Here is a 15,965-nt window from a genome sequence, read left to right as displayed (position 1 = left end):
CAAGTTTAATATTAGTAAGGTTTTTGTGATAATAGTTGTTGAAGTTTTTTCTTTTGAACCCATCTTCAAAATGTAAATTGTGTTGGGTGGTTCATCATAGTGATTTTTTTTTTTTTTTTTTTTTTTAAAGTGGCTAATATTTGCTGCCTCCAACTACTGGTGTTCAAATCGGCTCTTCAGCATTCTCACTAAGGGCGGTTCAACAAGCTCTTATGTACTGGGTCAAAACCTGTAATGATTTCTATGCTGGGGACATTTCTGAGAGCTCATGTTGAGTCTCTCCTGAAGGTATCACTTGTGTTCTTAAATTAGTATTTTTGCTCTTTTCTGAAGGCTGTATTGGAGTTACAGGAAGGAACTATCCATCTGTATTGCTGAAGTTTTAAAAATCAGTCAGCCTCTGAGTGCTGCTGCTCATCAAGAAATTTGACTCCTTCAGGTATCTCGGGCTGCGGTTCCATGGCTGGTTTTAGGATAATTTATGTCAACCCTTGCTGTTCAGTACCACCTGCACAGCCCTGGCTAGGCATACTTTCTCCCTTCCTTGTGACAGTTACTGGTGATTTCAGTGGCTATGATGACCTGCTTCAGTGCTAAGTCAGCTGAAAACTAAAGCTGGAAACTTCCTGTTTCTTTTCAGAACCATAACTGGTTCGCAAGCACTTTAGTACGTAAAGCTAGGACTAGCAGTGCCAACTTTGAATAGCTTAAATTTGTGGGACTACAGGCTTTAGGCAAAGTGCACTCATTGTTCTTGAGTTAGTTGAGCTGGATGACCGTGGCTTCTTGGTATGCTTTTTATATCTTCAGATGATAAATGCAGCGTCCCCAACTCTTTTTTTAGACCCAAAATACAGAACATACAGGCTTGAAATACCCATTCTCTCCTCCACTCATGAATGTTTTGCTGAGTTTGCATCTTTAAATAAGAAAATTTGACATTTGAAACAGACCAAAACTTTTGGACCATGAATGATACTAGATAGTTGCTGACTGAGAACTGGGAAGCAATTGTGAAACTGTACACTTGGGGTTTAGTATGGGTTTAGTACTTTGAAATATCAGAGCTGGTTTTTTGGAAAGGACTGGAGTTCTTCAGTGTTTCTGGCGTCTTTTTCCTGTTTGAAAGTAGTGAAGTTGATTTGTGACAGAACTGGATGAACTCTTAAGTCATAATACAGTGCAAAGATTAAAATGTAATAGTGAATGCTTAGAAATGTTTTAATTTTGTTGGCAGCCTTCAATTGTAATATGGAGAATATTAACAGCAAGTAGTGTTCTGATGCTGTTAATTCTTACCATGTTTCTTTGAATGCTTTGTAAAGAACCTTCTTCAAATGTATTCAGTTAGGAAGCTAGTTATGTTTTTGGACCTTCCTCTTCCTTATCAATAGAAGAGACAATTTGCATCATTTCATAACAGTACAGGATTGCATGTATTTGGGGCAGTTTTGCTCAACTTCTCTTTTGGGAGGTGGGGGGAAATGTGCTATTCCATGTTAAAGGGTTACAATGGGGACAGGAAAGAAGCTAGATTTCTGGTCAGCTAATGTGAGAGTATAGTTCAGTGGAATAAAAAATTTTGCTAGTTAATAAGCTGTATTGACCCAAATTAATAACTGTGCCAGTCTGAGAAGGGAGAGGAGGGGAAAAACAAAGTGGCCAGGTCAGGCAGTGGGAGGTCAGCACCTGTCGATTGGCAGTAAATGTTTTGTCATCTGTTGGAAATGCATTTTGAACAAAGGGATTATGCTTGTGCTTTCATGAAGAGTAGGAAACATTCAAAATGAAGGAAGCCACCTTTCTTCTAGCTATCTCTAGGATGTGAGCAGAGCATGTCATTATTTTTGTCCTCAGTTCATGCACAATGCTGTCTTATTTTCTAAGATGGATGAAACCATTGTAGAACGTAAGGCAGGCATGCATATAGTGACCTTTTCTCCCCAGCCTTACCATCTTATTTCGACTTTTGTTATTTAGAAGTATATTAATTTAAACTGTAAAACTTTGGTTTGATTTTTGTGTGGGCAGATAAGCATGCAATCTAAAACTGTATGTAAAGGACAAACAAGTCCAAAACAAGTTTGGAACTTGTCTTCTGGAGAGTAAAAGCAGTTAATTTTTTTAATAACTTCTTGCATGTTTCTGATAATATACTGGAATCTATTAAAATTACTTACTTTAAATGTCTTCAGACTTGGTTAACCCATCAAGGATTTACTTTGCTTCTGTGGATTCATACTGTAATGAAATTCTGTTTCATTCTCTTAATCTGTCCAGTATTTATTCATGATCTTTCTCTCTTCGTTAATATCATTGTTTAGCTGAGGGAAATGGCTAGATCTACCTGTGCTTCTCTTTGGTCACTGTGTTGAAAAAGCAGAACTTAATATTTTGCATAATTAAATAAGTCTTAATTTTTCACATTATGGTGACCTGCAACGGAGCCGTGATAATTTGGTTAATTGTAGTTTTTATTCAGTTTGTGCTCTCAGTTTTACTCAAAATCTTGCAAATGAAAATGTCAGCAGATTCACTATTTCATTTTTTTTTAAATTACATTTCTTTGGTGAATATTTTTGTACATTTTACCAAAATTTGTGGGATTCAAAAAGTTCATGTGAAACTGGATGTCTTTTTGGAAGGATGATGATGTCTCCTAAACAGCAGTTGTAGGACTGCTAATTGGATGTGATCTTGAAGGATGTGCATATCTAGACATTCTCTCCTAAGACCAGTATACAAGTATGCAATGTAAATATTGTGACATTTGGCTTTGAATTAAAATTAATAATAGCTTTGACTTTCTTTTCTGTTTATGTAATGAGCAAGGGGTTTATTACACTTTATTTTCAAGTTTAAAAAGTGGTCAGAAATACTTTTTCATAATTACTCCTTTACAGAAATCTTATTTCAATACTTCCACTTAAAATTATTTCTTCCTATAAATATTTTCACAAGGTTTTTGTTTTAAATGTGTTGCACACATACTATATAAAGAACTGATGGTAGTGTATAGTATTTTAAATGAGCTGAAAAATTTGTGGTTTTCAGCTCATTAAGTGTGGAAAGCGAATAAAGAATTCCAAACCTCGACCTTAAGGACAGATTTGGTGAAGGACCAGAGAGCTCTCCGTGAAAGCCACCAGAGAGTACTGATGGGTTGCAATGTTCTAATTGCTATGCATCATTAAAAGTAGTACTGCTGAAGGGAACTACCCACTGGCTTTACTGATGGTTGTGGGTGGTTTTTTTTTTTTTTTTTTTTGATGACTGGATTGATGTCACCTGAGATGTAAAGGGGGATACTGATCCTGAAGATCTACCATCTCTGTACTGTAGGAAGGGCTTCCCTAATTACCTTATCAGCAGTGTCCTTAAGAGCCATTTAATATCAGTGCCAAGCTGGCACTCAGCTTTACAGTCTTTAACTGGCATGACTATTACTACATTTTAGTCTATCCTTGAGAACCCATGCCACATGCTGGATACCCCTCATTCTGCAGTCATTATAATCAGTAGAGTTGCTGCATGAAATTGGTCATAAAGAAGATTTGGAACAGTGGTCACACTTTGAGTTATCTAGGTGGTAACTTGGGTGTGTCAAATCCCATATAATTGTAGCAAGGATTTGAGGCAACTGCTGCAATAAAACAATGTAATTACAGACTGTGTGTGAGGCTTCAGTCATAAATACATGGAAAGTTTGTGTGCTGAGATCACTTGAGGCAGTAGTTCTGAATTCTTTCAAGGACTCAACTTTAGTTCATTAGCTAATATTTATTGTCCATTCTGTACTCAGTGACAAATTTGGGGAGTTTTCTGTATTCTCTATAGCAAAATTTTGTTTCCTTTTTACAGTAGAAGCTAGTTTAATTTGCATTAGTATTCTGCCTGTTACTTTCTGTTTGTCTTGAACTGTCGTCTGGGTTATTTGTTTACAAAAAATTTGTTTTGTAATTGTTGCAACTGAGTAAAATAGGAAGAACACAACTATTTCAGGAAGAGGGAGTAAAATGATTAAAACCCAAAGATATATAAATATATGCTTCTGTAATCACCATAAGATTAAATTATTATAGTTTTAGAGTAAACCTGCTGCTTTAATAGCTTAGCAAAAAAATAAGATAAAATATAAGGCTAGGCTGTTATTATTAAATGTGTTTTAAAATCTAACAGTCTTAGCAGTAATGCTATATAAAATGTTCTAGAAATGCTATATTCTTTGTTCCACTCAGTACTGTACTCCTGATTGTGGGTCACCATTGAAGAAAAAGTCAAATCATGGACAACAACATACTACACTATTATTTATGCACTGCTTAGAAGTATTATCACAGTATGAGTCCAAAGCAGACAACACAAAGCTTGCATAGTCCATTCCTCAAAACAAAAACAACAAAAAAAACCTGAAAACCAAAACCACAGAAAACTGCATGAATGGAGATGCAACCTGAATAAAAACATTGCAGTTAACTGGTGAGCTTTCTAGCTATGGAGCAAATCAGTTAGTATATGGATGTGACGCTGACATTTGGCTTTTCAGTTGTTTCCAACTGGTAAAGAACTTCTTAGCCTGTCTGGACAGCACAGTGTATTTGGTAATGTGCTGTGAGTTTATGCCACCTGTAGCATAATACCTGTTTAACAACAATGTTCTGTGGAAAATGAGTTTGTTACATTAGTCAATGAATTTGACTGTTTATCTTCTCCAAAAGACCCACCGACTGTAGAGGGGGCTGCTACTTAGAGTGGAGCAAGCCACCATCTAAGCAGTGGGATAAGAACCATGGGCAGCCATCTGCTTAACAGTACCTGGTCTCTAAGATAAAGTACTTCTTTAATAGATAGTTTCACAAGGCCTGCGGACTGCAGAATTAACTTTGAGCATCATTTCTGGTCTAACTCCTCTCTAATCCAAAACGCAAGGCATCCTTCTAACGCTTCTGTGGATCTGAAAATTCCAGAACTTAGCAGTGTGGAAGAAATCACTGTGTAAAGAAATGAGAGCAAATAACTGAGAGGCATATTAATTATATAACTTGTTAGTGGAAAGTACTCCTAAGCGATTACAAAAGGCGCTTTTTTTAAAAAAAAAAAACAAAAGCCTTACGTAATAGGGCAGTATTAGTGCTGCTCCATGATGAACAGGGAAACAGGGCCACTGAAACCCAGCTGATGTCTCCTGTGAAATTCCACATTTTTAAGAAGTGTTGAGATTGCAAATTCAAATTAGAAGTGCTAGAATTAAGGTTGCTAGTTATGACCATTTTGTATAAATGAACTTTTCCTTGCAGTTAATCACTATGTTGTGAGTGACTAGGTTTTTTTTTTTCTTTGCCACACCCTTGTTTAAATAAATGGGACATAGTATGTTCATTTCTCAGGTAAGCAACTGAGATGTAACATTTGGAGTGGAAAATGTTGATTGCTTTGCACGCCTAACTTGTGAGTGGAAACTGAGTTTTCAGAATACTTTTAAATAGCAATTTATGCATCATAGTAAAATTACATTTGACGTAAGCAGCACTGGTAAGTGCCCAGCATGTCTGCAGAGTTGCAAATCGGGCAGGCAGAGCACCAGGGCTCCCCCGTCCTCACCTCCTGTTGCGAGTGGGCTGGCTGCACAGTCTGTCGAAGGTGTGACTGACAGCTGGCAGCTTCCTACAAAGGGATATGCCTGTGCCCTCCTTTGTGTTCAGTCTGCTACTTGCGGGATGTGTCAGAGAGCCAGTTCAGCTTGCTAAACAGGCAAAACCTAATCTGACAGCAGTACTTAGCTGCTGTGTTAAACCTGCTCTAGAAGGGCCCAGTTGAGAGCTGGTGCTGGTGCAAAGAGGAGGGAAGGACTCTGCAGGCAGCCAAGAGGAAGGAGGAAGGAATGGAGCCACATGTTTTGGTGGGAGCGAGCAGTTACTATTTCAGCTCTGCTGCTGGACTGAAGTCTATGAAGAAACCCTTCTATACAAGAAAACTCGGAATAGTTCTGACTTGTGATTTGGGAGAGTTTCTCTGAGGTGACTATGTAAGATCAGTGTTCTAATTACAAGCACAGACATTGTGTCTAAAGCTGTCAATATTAATTTAAGCAACCACTTTCTCATAAGTTTGGTTTATGTTTAGCGCTACATTTTCTTGTTGGCATAAGAGGTGATTTGAATCTAATTATTTAGGATAGCAGTTAGCTGCCTAGACACTTGAATCTTCTTACCATCCCTGCAGACCTACAGGAAGCAGGAGTGATTCACACACCTGCTCTTCATTATGCATCTTTGAGGAAATCTCCAAGGCAGATTCATCCCAAGGATTGAAATAAGAAAGGGGAAATAAGAAGAATTTTAGGTGTAATCATATCAATGCCGATACCCTGTTCTTCATTAAGGTCAGGATTCCACAAAGCACTTCAGCTTGTGCATGAGGTCGGTTTGTAACGTTGATTACCACTCCTCCCCGCTCTGTTTTTTGCAGTCCGAATGTGCATGTTCTTGTCAAAACTCACAGTTATTGTTAACTTACACATTTATCCAGAACAGAAAGAGCCATTCCCAAGCAGCGTAAGATACAGGTTTTGACCTAAAGCATTGCAACCATGTCAGCCTGGCACTGGCAGTAAAAACAGCTTTGCTTTTCTGTGCATGGCCTCTTTTCCTGCATTTGGCTGCATTCTTGTAGCCCAGCAGTGAAGTCCTGTTGGCAAAGTGTCACTGGTTAAAGTATTAAAGTTTAAAGTCACTCTTCCCTTCCTCTACCCTTTCCCGTCCCCCAACCTGCCTGTGAACCAATCCAAAAAACCAGAGGTTGATGAATGTTTGTTTTAACTCTTAATTTTTTTTAAACTTCACTGACCAAGAACAGTTTCTTTATGGCTTGGGAAGTTATTTGAAGCTTAACTACTACCTAGATATGTTTGGGTTTTATTTTTGTTGCTTTGACAAATACTAAAAAACTGAAGATCACAGTGTCCTAAAATAAAGCTAACAACATATTACTGTAAAAAAAAAATTTACAAGTAATCTGTTTTTTTGTGGGGGGAATAGGGAAGAGCTTTCCTTTTGATTTTTCTCAAATTTAGCTGGCAGTTTTGTGCAGAGTTTTATAACTGTATCTGAAACTTCTCTATTACATTGCCGGCTAAGAGGTGGTACTTTTCAATTTTCTTGGCACATTGAGGTTATGTTAACATGTTCAATCTGAGTTTCTGCTGAGAATGTTCTGTAGTGACATCTTCGTATACTTCTGTGGAAAGATTTGGAGTGAGTGAAATTGCACTTTTCTTACTAAGTGGTAAGCAGTTTCTGAAAAGATGTTAAGGAGATTAGTAATCACATACTATTGTGAATGTTAACAGCATAAGAAAATGGGGTGTAGTAGTTCTCTTTTAAAAGCTTACAATTATTTTGTAACTAAAAAAAGTGGAGAGTTGACGTGCCTGTATTGTCATTTTGCAAAGTTGTCTTTACAATATGCTCCCTTAAGACCTTCACCAAGATTTAGGCAGAGGAATCCCTATTGATATATCTTTTATTTTTCAAATATATATATATATATATGAGGCATATATGCGCCTCATCCTTGAGGAAACACTAAAAGCAAAATAGTTGGATTTTCAACCAGAGGCTGAGTCAGTGGATTCTGGAAGTGATAGGCAAATTGACGTTAGGAAAGTAGAAGTGTGGATATGTTGGCATTAAAATGCAGGGTGTAAGCAGCTCTATTCTGATAGCTCCAAAAGGTCACTTAGCTATTATGTTTTTTCTTTTTGTATTTTTTTCTCTTCCTTCTCTTTAACAGTGCTGTAAATTCAGTCTGAAATTAAAAAAAAAAAAAAAGTCGGCCATTTATTCTTAGTTATAAAATAATTGAAATTTAACAAACTACTATGAATTAATGTAGCTTTGTTTCTTAGACTTTTAACATAAATGAGTGAACGTTGCTGGAATTCATGCTTAGATTAAGCAGGAATAACACCTGAAGAAAAGTGCGATTTTATTTTGTTATTTATTGACCCTCGTGGTTTGTTCAACATCACTTATATGTGGAGCCATCATAGAAGAGCTGGAGCATAGGTGTTTGAGGATAAGCTTAACTGAGAAATGGATCAATTTAACACTGAGCTCAAATTATTGAGGAGGGGAGTGTTCATGTGTTGAACAGGTTTGCTATGCAAAGCAGCAATAAAATCTGGGCAAGGCAGAGACGAAATAAAACATGGATTAGAGAAATAAAACCAGTTGAAATTCAGTAAAGAAAGATGCCATGATTATCTGGGGCAGTTACTGTTTATGAAAGTTACATGATAGTCCTTCAAAGGAGGAAAGCAAATGTTTGAAAAAGTGTAAAATTATACTACCAGCCTAAGAGTTGATCATGTTCTCCACAGAATATAAAAATATCATTTGGTTTATGTTTTTTACTTCTACAAGTGCTAGGGACTAATACTACATTGATTGCAGTGTTCAAAATTCAGTATGCTGTAAATGGTAGTCCAAATTGCAGTCAAGAACAGTGGTTTGAGGTTGGTTTTTTTGGTTGTTTTTTTGTTTTGTTTTTTTTTTTTTTTTTTAAACTGTTAAAAAAGTGTCTAAACAAATATTTGGGAGTTCTGTACTGTGTAGACTAGAAGACTCAGAAACCAATGAACGGACACTTTTTTCCCTTAAATACAGCTGAGGAGTAGTGGTAACACTTTTCTTAAACAATAGAGTAAGTATTCAGAAATGTGAAACCACAGCTCAGGTATTTCCCGTAAGTTCCCAAATCGCTAAACCACAGGCTCTGATGATGCTTTCCATCTTTTGCGTTTGTTGCACATATGAAAGTAAAAGTTTCATACAAATGGAAAAAGGAAAAACTAAGGGGCTCACCTTGAAGTTGGAGATAAAGTTTCTCCTCAAACTGCTCTGTATACGTTTTACCCAATCATTCACAACTGCAAAAAGCTTCCAGTCCTAAGTAAAAGAACGGTAACCACCTCCTGGTGACGTCCTTTATCATTGGGCTAGAGATGCCTCCAGCACTTCGTGCATATTCTTTTTCCTCCCCTCCTGGGCAGTGATCTGCCTTCTGAAAGGGTGAAGTGGAAAGTGCCTTGTTCTGCCTTTGGCCTGATGTTAGGGCACTCCTGGAATGTCGGTGTGGTAACGTTGATGCATTTTTGGCTGAGGTGGTACTAGGATCTTGCCTGTCATTTCCTGGACCAATGTACCAACCGCTGGACTGTTACATTGCATTTTCTTGGAGTTGCAACTTCTTCTTAAAGCAACTTTCTTGAAGTTGCCATGCCTTGAGTTAGTTTTGGAAAACATATTAGATTAGGTCCTTTTGGATGTCAACACTTTCAACTCTCCTAGTCTGAGAATCCCAGATGAAACATGGGGTTCAGGCTTTCAGTTTAATTAAGGCTGTTTTGCCTTTCAGCAAAATAAAAGCTTTAGCAGAGTTTTAGACACCTTGGTAATTTTTCAGGTGGAATACAGAGGCATGTGTTAGCAAGGCTAGTACCTTGGTGTACTGGTCTTCCTCCTGGGTAGAAATATAATGGTAAATTAAAATATAATACAAGTAGAACAATGCTTAAGTAAAAACGGAGGTATACAGAAGAATCTTTATGTACTTAAAAGAGTAAATATAATAGTATTATATAGCAAAATATGTTACTGACATGTTGATCCTACTTTAAGAAAAACTTTTTTAGGTCATGGGGAGGGGAATAACTAATTCATAAAAACTGGTCTATTCTGGATATATATTCTGTTTTGTTTTTAATATCCTGTTAATGATCAGTAAAATAAAACTTATAAAGTATGTTAAGACTCTGTAAACTGAGTAATTTAATTTCTGTGTGTATACCTGTATGGTATATAGGTGCTGCTTGATACTAAGGTAGATGAAAGAATACGTATTTTTGTCAGCCTTTCTCCATCTAAAGCTGAATAGCAGAATTGGCTTTATACTGATCGATAATGTTCGTAAACTTAGAGGCAGATAGGTTTATGCAGGAGTGATGTTAGAACAGTTGCAGGTTATTTTGAGGTTAATTAGTGACTGCTAATGAATGGGCTTGAGTCATGAGTTGAAATAAACTTTCTGTCTGTATTTCCTGATCAGAGAATGCTCTGAAGAATGTGTCTGCTGTCACAGATTAAGTTTTGTTGACCTAAGCCTTCATTTAAAAATGTCTTCTGTACTTTGCGATTCAGAATATGGAGGTACTTCTTTTCAAAAAGCCATCTGAAGAGAACCCTGAATCAAGAAGACTGTTGCATTCAGGTTTTGCTGGTATTTCATTTTCTTTCGAGGGAATTTGATATTTTTTTACAGATCTTATTGCATTAACAGTGGTCAGTGTGTGAAAATAATCACAGTATTGTGAAATGCCTTGTACTGCTTATTCCCTTTTCTGTAGGGGAATAAAATTATACTTGGATATCAGTGTACCTCTGTCTCCATATGAAGTTTACTACTGTTGGAATGCTGGTAAAGTTAAAATGTTAAAACTCTTACTTGTAGTCCAAAGTCAGAGAAATGAACAGCCTCACTCCTCTGACTAGGTGAAGTTTGACTAGGTAATTTTAAGTATCAGTATTAACAATTGCATTCATCTCTAACAAATATATCCAGGTATTGTGTTTATGCTGTGCGTTTCATGTGTTAAATTCTCAGTATCCTCAGGGAATAAATGTTGAACACAAAACTTCTTTACTTGCATCCCAAAACGGTGAAATATTCAGTCTTAATAGGCTCCTGGGTTTTGATAGCACTTGGCAATACAGCTTGTTCCACAAATCATTGCTCTTATTTTTCACACTGGCACAACTTGAGAGAAGTATGCAAGAAGAAAATCCTGGAGAGATGCAGTCCTGTTGCCTGTTTCACAAAAACTTACCCTTTGCGATGGGGAGTTTTCTGCTGGCTCCGCTCTCTGGAGCAGCCCACTGCCCAGCTGTCAGCCTGCAGAGCAGAGGGGGTGCGAGTGCCTGGCTTGGGCGGTGGCAGGGCCTTCCTCTCTTGTCAGCACACCGTGGTTGTTGGATCTGCTCAGGTGTGCTGTGAAGCCACAGCTTCAGAAAGACGCAGTGTGGCGTTTCGTGCATGTAGGAACCATTTTGACTGCAAGGCAGATCTGAACTTGGGGCTGTACTTAGTTTGAAGTTTCCTGAGCACAAAGTCTGTGTTGAGGCTCTGAGACAGAGAGCAGAATCCTCTTCTATGCATTTAAATGTTAGGTTGTTTCATGCCATCAGAGTTTTTTGGAACAGTTCTTAAAAGATTTTTTTAGATAATGCCCTTTCACCGTGTTTGACAGCTACTGGCTAGTTTAATGTGAGCTGGAAGATACCAGCTTCTTAATCCAGGATTGTCTTGAAGGGGGCTTAATATACAATAATAATGGATAATTAAAGACATACTAAATAATACTAACTTGTCTGACATTCAAAACAGTAAGTATGTGACTGTTAATTTAAGCACTTGATGTTGCTTCTATAGGAGAAAACTTCGACTGGAAATTCTTAATGTGAAGTAAGCTACAGTGTTCTCTCTGACCAGGTGCTACTCTTTCAGCATTTCTTTTGTTACATCATTTTTTCACCAGCTTTCTGCTTGTGAGCTGCTACCATTAGAAGCTCAGTAGGAGCGAAAGTCTATGTTAATTTGCCTGACTGTAACTGCACAATTAAAGCAGTTTATCAGCAGGGGTTGGGACAATCAGTGTGTTCCAATGCTTCATGTTATAAAATTACTTCTGTTGTTCAAACAGATACTGTAATTAGTGCATCATTTTAAACTGGTTTTCTGCAGGGCTAGCTTGGAGTTTCATCTGGTAAAAAACTCTATTTTTGCTACTTACCTACTTACCTTTGCAGGCTACTTCTGAGGTAACAACTTCTATTGAAACATTAATGTCAGGAGTATATCATGCGAATACACTTGTGAATACAGGTTTGGGGGGTGGGTTGTTTTTCCAGGGTTTTTCTGTTTGTTTTTCACCAGTCAGTCCTGTCAAGACTTAAATTCGCTGGCAAAAACAGAAGGAGAAAACTCCATGTTTGGGTTCACAATTATTACTACACACTAGCATTTAATACCTGGTTCTTACCTAGATGAACGAGTTGCTTCATGTCATATAATAGAGATAACTGTGTGCTCTGTCCCTGGTACATGCGTAATTAGATTTCACTTAGGATAGTTTCATGAGACATGGTGAGCCACTCTTTTAAGTGGCCGTTATGTGTTAAAATATGGTCCTTCATCTTCTTCCTTTCCCAATTACAGCACCGACCTTGTGTTGGCACTCAGTAGCCCCTTACGATCTTAGTCAGCCTGCTTGTCCAGCAGAAAATGGAGGGGAAGGGGGTGTGTTTTTGCTGCATCACCATGTTGGCCTGGCTCTCTGAAAGGCTGGCATGGTGCTGGGGCTAGTCACAGTGGATGGATAAGGACTGCCTGGTAAGGGGAGTGAATCTTTTCAAGTTGTTGGATTGGTCACAAAAGGATACAATAAGACAACAGTAAGACATGATTCAAGTGCTTTTTGTTTCATTAGGGCTAGAGCACCCATGAATATGTACCAGATGATGTGGAGTTATTGGTATATCTGAGACTTCTAAGTGGTTTGTTCCTTGCACAATATGCTACAGAAATCCTCTGTCTTCCAAATGTGTCTGCATCAGAGACACCAAAAACTTAAAAATAAAATTCTGTAGCTCAGGTTGGTAGGAAGAACAGTTACGAGAACAAAAGTTACGTTGAACAACACAAGATGGAAAATCTTGTGGCCCACGAAAGGTTGAGAATAATGACTTAGTTTAGGGAAAGGAGTGTTCTTAGATTCCTCTGGCTTGGTTTTACCAGTTCAACTGTGTTGACAAAAGGTTGTTAAGGAAGGTGTAATCCATATTGAATGGTTGAGTAATGTTTCTCTCAGACTCACTAGTTCAGACCTGACATTGTTGCATGGCTAAAATACATATCAACTCTTATTTAAAAATACTTTAACTAGAGCAGGACTTGAATTTGCTTGCAATGACCTTTTTCATTTATCACTTTTTAGTGAAATTTAACTTTTGTTTCAAAATTGCTTTAAATCAACATGTTAACTTTTTTTTTTAATTCACACAGCTTCTTTTAAACTGCTCTTCCAATTATTTTTAAAACTTTGATATGTACGTGTGAATGTTTTCGTTATGGAAAAGCAACTTTCACCTAGAACTACTGTCAATTGTAATGTACTTATAGCACAATTCATTAGACAAAATATATTGTGAGAATTTTACAAAATAGCTGAATTTCTTCTCTCCACATCTTACCTCCTCCATTTGACTGTGAGAAGTGTCTATGAGTGATTATATTTTCTTATATCTTAGGATAATTTTAATTAAAGTTCTTAGAATGTACTTGAATTAAATCTTTGTATGGTTTAAAGGTCTAAAGCTATTCTGATGCCTTTTAATTTTAGCGTTCAACTTGACATTCTATGAAAACATTTTTATTGTAGCTTTTCTGTGTTTTTTGTCATTCAGTAGGGAGAGCAGCTTGGTATAATAGGTTGGCAAAAACAGAATTTAATAATCTATCACTTCAAGATGAGTGAGGATACTAAAGTTCATTCTCAACATTTCATTGAGCCACGGGCTTATTTCTTTAAAAGGCCCCTGCTGTTGGTACTGACCTGTGTTTGTATTTTCTAGTGGCCAACATTACTGGAAACTGTATGAGTTAGAGTGGAAAAAGTGCATAGCATGGAAGTTGCACTTTTTTTAATACTATGGTCCATAGCTTTCTGAAGAAAAAATGCCATGTGGAAAACTTCCTTCCACTCTTACCACATTGCATTCATTCTTTCTTTATTGTCTAACTAATATATCCCTGCCTGCATATAAACACAAAAACACTGAAAAGGAATACTTTCCTAGTATTTCATTTTCCTTTAATGGTATTCTGACAGCTGGAAATGGCTGGATTCTACTTCACCAGTTTCTAATCCGTCAACTTTTAGTCAGTCAGCCATACCGTGAAGGTCTTTAGGCCTTTGTGATGAGAAATAAAGTTTGAGATTTTTTAAAAAGTTCTTGATAAAATATTTTGTGATGGCTTGCTTTGTGAAAATAGTTTCCCCTTTCACCGTTTGAATCTTTTGAAAAATTTCAGTCAAGCTTGACAGGCACTTCTTTCATTTGGGTTTAAAGTTTTTTGAAAATGATGGGCTATATAGAGGAGAGGCCTACTTTAATACCTCTAGTTGAGGGAAGAGATGTACTGAGTTGTCAGTCATCTGCTTTGCGTAGCTTGCAGAAAGCTAGTAAGCTGCTGTCTCTTTCTTGTTAAGTCAATAGTCGAGGTATTAAGAAGGAAGCTTTGGGATGGGATATGAAGATGTAAGTAGAAATGGTCTTAAAGGACTGGGGTGCAGGAGGTGTAAGAGCACAACTTGGAATTACTGTGGTAGGGTGAGGTGTATGGAACACACGAGAGACAAATCAACAGGGAGCTGGACTTTCAGTATTTCTTCTCATGGAACAACTTTTCTAATCTTAAAGCTTGGCTGTATAGGTGCGAAGTCAGTTGCATCCTTTGCCTGCTTTTTGGCTCCCCCCTAAATCCCTCCCCAAGAAAATAAAAAATAATTAAGAAAAAAAAAACCCAAAAATTTCTGTACTTATGTTACTTTTTCTTTTCTTTTTGTGCAACTAAATTTTGAGGAGTTGTACCAAGATTTTTTTTTTTAAACTACCTGATCCATTGACCTTAATAGCAAGATAAATATTCAGCAGTTTCTTCAAGTCCATTATTGTGTATAGATAGGTACCCTGAGGATAATGAGTGTACATGCACAGGCAACAGAATGAAGGCAAAATCTGTTTACAGAATTAGGCTATATTTAAGGAACTGAAATTTCTGCCAAACAAGGAGCACAGTGAAATTTCATCTGCCAGTTATGTTACTCTTAATGTTCTTTAATTTAGCAGACAAGATAGTTTGGTTGTAATTAAGCTTTTCTAATATTGTTGTTCCCCAAGGTTGTGGCATAAATCATTTTACTGTGTAGTTTCCTGCATCTTCACTGCCTGCATTTTTCCTGTATAATTCTTCCATAAAGAGTCTCTGGGATGCAGGGAGACTTCATGCTGTAAATTACTTCTTGTGTACGTTATATAATTTTGAATACATGCAATTGAATTTCTGTTTCCCAAGTCTTTTATTCAGGTTTTCTGGTTTTCTTGGTGCTGTTTCTTTCTTCTACACATACCCTTCCTGCTGTGGTAACAAATGGTTTTTTGCCCAAAATAACTCTCATGGCAATTTCTGTTATTCCTTGCTGCTTCTTCTTGCAATCAGACTGAATTGCTCAACAGTTGCTACTGAAGGACAGAGAGGCAATGGGCACACTGAAATAAAAGAAATTACATTTAAACATAAGAAAAAGCTTTTTTTTTTTTTTTTTTTATTGTGACTAAACACTGAACAGGTTGCCTGGAGAGGTTGTAGAGTCTCCATCCATGGAGATATTTAAAACATGGCCATCAGCAACCCTGCCCTGAGGGCTGACCTTGCCCTGAGCAGGGGCGGTTGGACTGGATGATGTCCAGGGTCCCTTCCCACCTCAGTCATTCTCTCTTTCTGTGAAGTCTTAGCTACAAGTCACTTCAAGATAGCCACAGTTTGTAGTTTCTTTCTACAAAGTTATGCAGCAGGGCAAGTTGTAGTCGTTCTCTCCTGCCCATCTTTTCACCATTTTCTCCTGTCACGAATACAGGCTTGTGAATCCTGTTGATTATGTCAATTTACTATGAATGAGTGACTTTACACAGTTTGATTTAGTAACAGTTAGAATTTACTTGTAGCAAATAGCAGAATTTCATTATAATATTTTTAATAGCACTCAATCATCAATGATTAATAAAGTGATTAAACAAAATTGATCAAAACAGTGACTTAGTTACAGATTTGAAGATGGCAAGATTCAC

At 37.3% G+C, this 15,965-nt stretch overlaps 1 protein-coding gene across 10 annotated transcripts in view; it reads left to right on the top strand.

The window, feature by feature from the left end:
* The window catches only part of QKI (QKI, KH domain containing RNA binding), a 164,270-nt gene that overhangs the window by 92,249 nt on the left and 56,056 nt on the right, over positions 1 to 15,965 (top strand). The window lies entirely within an intron of this gene.

Source organism: Pelecanus crispus, chromosome 3 (genome assembly GCF_030463565.1).
Source record: "Pelecanus crispus isolate bPelCri1 chromosome 3, bPelCri1.pri, whole genome shotgun sequence".
Lineage (NCBI taxonomy): Eukaryota > Metazoa > Chordata > Aves > Pelecaniformes > Pelecanidae > Pelecanus > Pelecanus crispus.
The sequence above is the reverse complement of the archived record's forward strand: the minus strand, read 5'-3'. Positions and strand labels throughout refer to the sequence as shown.